The sequence below is a fragment of the Limulus polyphemus genome, unplaced genomic scaffold (genome assembly GCF_000517525.1).
Source record: "Limulus polyphemus unplaced genomic scaffold, Limulus_polyphemus-2.1.2 Scaffold6664, whole genome shotgun sequence".
NCBI classification, from domain to species: domain Eukaryota; kingdom Metazoa; phylum Arthropoda; class Merostomata; order Xiphosura; family Limulidae; genus Limulus; species Limulus polyphemus.
The window spans coordinates 18582-24039 of record NW_013672274.1 but is presented as its reverse complement, the minus strand read 5'-3'; the positions used below and the strand labels follow the sequence as shown (position 1 = coordinate 24039).

Sequence of the window (5458 nt, the reverse complement as noted above, 5' to 3'; positions counted from 1 at the left end):
TTTAATCTACGCTGAACGGCAACTACTAATATCAATACCTAATAGGTTAATTGTAACAGTACAGTTCAACCTTTAATCTACTTGAACGGCTACTACTAATATCAATACCTAATAGGTTAATTGTAACAGTACAGTTCAACCTTTAATCTACATTGAAAGGCAACCACTAATAATTAACCTATTAGGTATTGATGGTTGAACTGTACTGTTACTTTAATCTACGCTGAACGGCAACTACAATAATTAACCTATTAGGTATTGATATAACAGTCCTGCACTTGGCAGAGAAATTAAGCTTTTGGTGGTTAAATGAACCCGGAAACGGAAATATTTTAACTTAAGTTGTAAGTATTGAATTAATACATTCGTTGGTTCTAATACAACGAAACAAGTCGTCATTGTTTGAACCCTGAAATCCAGAATGAACTAATGTAAATGCCCTCTAAATAGGTCTATGCAGTGTTCTGTAATGGTGGGTTGTATCCTTGACATAAGTAATTATGAGTAGCTCTCGTTAACTGAGGAGGGCGAATATCTAAGGCAGAGTTTAATGTCGAACAAAAATTTATTTCCTTCGCTAATGGTCAGGAGACCACAGGCTCTGTGCATCAGAGGTCATTGAAACCACAGGCTCTGTGCATCGGAGGTCACTAAGACCACAGGCTCTGTGCATCGGAGGTCACTGAGACCACAAGCTCTGTGCATCGGAGGTCATTTAGATCACAGGCTCTGTGCATCGGAGGTCACTGAGACCACATGCTCTGTGCATCGGAGATCATTTAGACCACAGGCTCTGTGCATCGGAGGTCATTTAGACCACAGGCTCTGTGCATCGGAGGTCACTGAGACCACAGGCTCTGTGCATCGGAGGTCACTGAGACCACAGGCTCTGTGCATCGGAGGTCATTGAGACCACAGGCTCTGTGCATCAGAAGTCATTTAGACCACAGGCTCTGTGCATCGGAGGTCATTGAGACCACAGGCGCTGTGCATCGGAGGTCATTGAGACCACAGTTTACCTATTTTATCTCACCATCTATTGGTGTCCAAGGTTTATAAACCTTGGACACCAACAGATGGTGAGATAAAATAGGTAAACCTTGGTCACCAATAGATGGTGAGGTAAAATAGGTAAACCTTGGACACCAACAGATGGTGAGGTAAAATAGATAAACCTTGGACACCAATAGATGGTGAGATAAAATAGGTAAACCTTGGCCACCAACAGATGGTGAGGTAAAATAGGTAAACCTTGGACACCAATAGATGGTGAGATAAAATAGGTAAACCTTGGAAACCAACAGATGGTGAGATAAAATAGGTAAACCTTGGAAACCAATAGATGGTGGGGTAAAATAGGTAAACCTTGGACACCAATAGATGGTGAGGTAAAATAGGTAAACCTTGGACACCAATAGATGGTGAGATCAAATAGGTAAACCTTGGTCACCAATAGATGGTGAGGTAAAATAGGTAAACCTTGGACACCAATAGATGGTGAGGTAAAATAGACTTTAGCACGAAGAAGTCGCTCGAGAATGAAAACGTCTTTAAGACAGTCTGGAGGCCGAGGACACTATGGAATATAGAATCACACTTTACGACAACAATGATGGTGCCTGCCATCATCTCAGTGATCACCTGGCTAGAGGACGCTACAGTCGTCAGGATGCGCGTCTCCAAAATTCAAGAAGATAAATTTCCGAAAACATCTCGGGCGACTTTTGATAAAGAAGCTACAGTTGAAGTCTTGGCCACCACTAGACAGTGAGGTAAAATAGGTAAACCTTGGCTACCACTAGATGGTGAGGTAAAATAGGTAAATCTTGGCCACCAACAGATGGTGAGGTAAAATAGATAAACCTTGGACACCAATAGATGGTGAGATAAAATAGGTTACAATGGATAATTGTTTTTTCCCCTATACCACACAGGTTCACCCCTGTAAAAACTTCTATAAATAAAAATTACGTCTTTTTTATGGACATATACTTTCCATCATTCCAGTCCAATCGAGTCACTCTTTCAGTGGAACTACATAACATGAATTATATTTGTACGAGTACTTTAAAAGCAGAAGCTATAAACTGAGAAATATCTTTATAAGTTTGTATTTTAAAAGTAGCTTGTTCTTTGTGTGTGTGTGTGTTTTGTTTTTTATTTTCACACTTTGAGTGTAGGAATTAATTTTCTGAACAAGTAATCAATAAGGATATGTGGATTTTATTAGTGCTTTTATTAATGTTTATCCACTAAATAACATTTTTTTTATTTCATTTTTACAGGGTATTAAGGTCCCGAAAAAAACCAGGGCAAAAAGGAATTTTTCAGCCACTACTGATATTTGAAGTTCATTTTTCAGCCATTACTGATATTATAAGTAGTGAATTTATCAACCACTACTGATATTAAAAAAATAATGTTTCAGCCACTACTAATATTAGAAGTTAATTTTTCAATCACTGCTGATATTAGAAGTTCATTTTTCAGCCACTACTGATATTTGAAGTTCATTTTTCAGCCACTACTGATATTTGAAGTTCATTTTTCAGCCACTACTGATATTTGAAGTTCATTTTTCAGCCACTACTTATATTAGAAGTTAATTTTTCAACCACTGCTGATATTAGAAGTTCATTTTTCAGCCACTACTTATATTAGAAGTTCATTTTTCAGCCACTACTTATATTAGAAGTTAATGTTTCAGCCACTACTGATATTAAAAGATAATATTTCAGTCACTACTGATATTAACAGATAATGTTTCAGCCACTACTGATATTAAAAGTTAATGTTTCAGCCACTATTGATATTAGAAGTTAAATTTCAATGGCATAGCGGTGTACAAAATCATAACAAAATTAGTCGGTCTATAAAACTTGTGCATATATAAATCAGAAAATTTTAATTTATTGTGTATGATATAAATACCTTCATGGTTCAGAGAGGAGTGTGTGAATATTAACAACTAGTTCTAATCATTGTCTGATCGTTACATAAAGTTTTATAATATTGATCACGTGTTTGAAGTCGACTTTATTCTTCTATAGCTATACACTATGTCTTAAAGCAATGTTAATGTCCCTTGTTTTACATTTTTAATGATACATTCCAATGAAACAACGCCAGCTAGTTTTAAAGAACGAATATGTTCATTCAAATGTGTTAAAGTGGATAACACCGCCATTGAGGACGCATGATCTCTTCCAGAACAATAGTTGTGAAGATGACATCACAATGAGAAGAATAACAATTTTATTTACTCCATTCTTTATTATCCTAATAAGTGTCTAACAGTATTTCAACAATGCTTGCTTTGTTAAACAATTTTATTTACTCCATTCTTCATTATCCTAATAAGTGTCTAACAGTATTTCAACAATGCTTGCTTTGTTAAACAGTTTTATTTACTCCATTCTTTATTATCCTAATAAGTGTCTAACAGTATTTCAACAATGCTTGCTTTGTTAAACAGTTTTATTTACTCCATTCTTTATTATCCTAATAAGTGTCTGATAGTACTTCAACAATGCTTGCTTTGTTAAACAGTTTTATTTACTCCATTCTTTATTATCCTAATAAGTGTCTAACAGTATTTCAACAATGCTTGCTTTGTTAAACGCCATTTTAATACCAGAGTTCACCAAGATAACACAGTTACAATACATAGTGTTTTATGAAATGTTACTTATATCAGCTGAATACTTACATTTTATAAGAATTAATTTCCAACTAATATTCTATAAGATGTGAAGCACTCATAAAGAGAGTCTAATCAATCAGTTAGTTGACTAATTGATTAACCAGTTGCTAAATTTTGAAGCGATATAAATATTCTGACAACGTTGTAACTCAACCGGCCTGATGGTATTGAGAGAAAAGGCTTGTTTCCAGTGACGTACATCGAGGTGTAAATGACATTATATCCCCTTCTTAATGGAAAGCTGTAATGCGCCAGTAAAGATTGACACGATTAAAGATATTATTAATCCCATTGTCATTATCATTCAGTAGGTTTTAAAATAAAATTAACTATGTAGTAAGTTTTGTAGTGAATCTAAGTTGATTTCGTAAGTTTTGTAGCGAGCCTAAGCATTCAGTAAATTTTGTAGTGAGCCTAATCATTCAGTAAATTTTGTAGTGAGCCTAATCATTCAATAAATTTTGTAGTGAGTCTATTCATTCAGTAAATTTTGTAGTGAGTCTATTCATTCAGTAAATTTTGTAGTGAGTCAAAGTTGATTTCGTAAGTTTTGTAGCGAGCCTAAGCATTCAGTAAATTTTGTAGCGAGTCTAATCATTCAGTAAGTTTTGTAGCGAGCCTAAGCATTCAGTAAATTTTGTAGCGAGCCTAATCATTCAGGAAATTTTGTAGTGAGTCTAAGTTGATTTCGTAAGTTTTGTAACGAGTCTAATCATTCAGTAAATTTTGTAGTGAGTCTATTCATTCAGTAAATTTTGTAATGAGTCTAAGTTGATTTCGTAAGTTTTGTAATGAGTCTAAGTTGATTTCGTAAGTTTTGTAGCGAGCCTAAGCATTCAGTAAATTTTGTAGCGAGCCTAAGCATTCAGTAAATTTTGTAGTGAGTCTAATCATTCAGTAAATTTTGTAGTGAGTCTAAGTTGATTTCGTAAGTTTTGTAGCGAGACTAATCATTCAGTAAATTTTGTAGTGAGTCTAATCATTCAGTAAATTTTGTAGTGAGTCTAAGTTGATTTCGTAAGTTTTGTAGCGAGCCTAAGCATTCAGTAAATTTTGTAGCGAGCCTAATCATTCAGTAAATTTTGTAGCGAGTCTAATCATTCAGTAAATTTTGTAGGGAGCCTAATCATTCAGTAAATTTTGTAGCGAGCCTTAGTTGATTTCGTTAGTTTTGTAGCGAGTTTCATTGTTGTATTAAATTTGAAAAAAAAAAAAACTATTCAGCAAGACTGGAAATGAATTTAAGGATTTTGTGAGTTTTGAAGAAAGTTTAAGCGTTTATCCAAATTATCCAGTAATTTTAAATTAGCTGAACATGCACCGAGATTTAAGCAAGCTTCACCATTTAAGACGTGAACGTAATAATTTAACAAGTACTCAAGTAAATGTAACCATCTCAATCAGCAAGCTATACTACGAGTTAACCACTAGATAAATGTTGAATTAAATCTTATCGTTTTCTAAACTATGAAGTCAACGTAGCCAGGCAATATTTTTAATTCATTTCCAGCATTTACAGTTTCAGTATTAAATGTTGACTACTTTCAACAGAGTTGAATCATTTATAAGCCTTCTGATTTACTTGGTTATTTAGTTTTTATATTGTGAAGTTTAAACATCAGTATTTGTGAATTTTTTATTTTAAAGTAGAAGACATTGGATAATCTGTATAATTGTTCAATAAAGACACATAACCATATTCAAACCAAGGCATCTGTTATGTATGATCTGGTGATTAGGGCATCCGACTCGCAA

The 5458-nt window shown here is 34.3% G+C and overlaps 1 protein-coding gene across 1 annotated transcript in view; it reads left to right on the top strand.

Annotated features, from left to right (window-relative positions):
• The window catches only part of LOC106473948, a gene marked incomplete at its 5' end in the record, with an annotated part of 21708 nt that extends 18692 nt beyond the window's left edge, over nucleotides 1-3016 (top strand). The window contains one exon of the mRNA XM_013934636.2: nucleotides 2286-3016. The remainder of the gene's footprint in view (nucleotides 1-2285) is intronic.
• Between the last annotated feature and the right edge of the window lie 2442 nt (nucleotides 3017-5458).